Source organism: Arvicanthis niloticus, chromosome 5 (assembly GCF_011762505.2).
Source record: "Arvicanthis niloticus isolate mArvNil1 chromosome 5, mArvNil1.pat.X, whole genome shotgun sequence".
Lineage (NCBI taxonomy): Eukaryota > Metazoa > Chordata > Mammalia > Rodentia > Muridae > Arvicanthis > Arvicanthis niloticus.
In genome coordinates this window covers 63,342,135-63,343,164 of record NC_047662.1, presented here as the reverse complement: position 1 = coordinate 63,343,164, position 1,030 = coordinate 63,342,135, and positions in this window count along the sequence as shown.

Sequence of the window (1,030 nt, the reverse complement as noted above, 5' to 3'; positions counted from 1 at the left end):
TCTCAGGGGCCTCTTAGGTAGTTCTTTTGAAAGGATGTTTTAGAAGCTGATTTGTCCTTACCAACACTCTGCCCCTGATTTAAAATGACTTCTTCACTCCCCACACAGATTTTCACAATTGCTATTTTCACGCATCAAGAGCTGATGTTGTCAAGGGGTAACTTTCATCAAGCCCTCTATAGGCCATTTGGACCTTAAGTCTCCAAAACTATAAGCTAAATAAACAAGCTTACAAAGCTTGTAAGTTTGGACTCCATTTTATGGAACCTGACCTAAGTTTGAACTCAGGTAAACTAACAGGCTGGTACCTAGCATTAGTTTCCAAGTTGCCCCTCAACAAAACCGAGCCTAGTTCCAGTCTCTAGGCTAATTAATCCCCAACAAGACCAGCATTTCCAGGTTACACCCTCAACAAGACCAGTGTCTCCAGGTTATTCCCCCAACAAACCTGCACCCCAGGTTACAAACCCACCCCTTGCCTAACCACCACCAATGCAGAGGGGAGCAGAAATTAAGTTTATGATATGACTGGCAGCCCCAGCCAATTATATTAAAGGACACAGGAGCTTTCCAATTAGATGCTTGCACACATACTCCCTGCTTGATGCTTATTATAAAGCCTTGCCCTTATAGACATTCGGGGCTCCCTATGTGACAGTGGTGTGTTGCTGGGGGGTGGGGGGGGGGAAGGGGAGCGAGCTAGCTTGAATAGAATAAAGACCCTGCTGTGAGTTGCATCAGATTGACTCCTGTGATGTTTTGGGGGATCACTAACATTTCCCTGGCACAACACCACCTTTTCTTCATAAATCCTGGTGAGAGAATAAAGATCATAAGGGCCTGGCATCAATTTACGCAACAGGGTGCAGATGTGAGCAACCAGTATGACTTACTTAAGATGGCAGCTATTGGCTATCTGGGGAACCAGGAGAAACATACCCAGTTCTAGTGAAAAGGTTAAAATTTTTCAAAAACTCCTAACAGGCTGAACAGAACCAAGAGTGCAGGTCAGCTTGGTCATGAGCTCTGT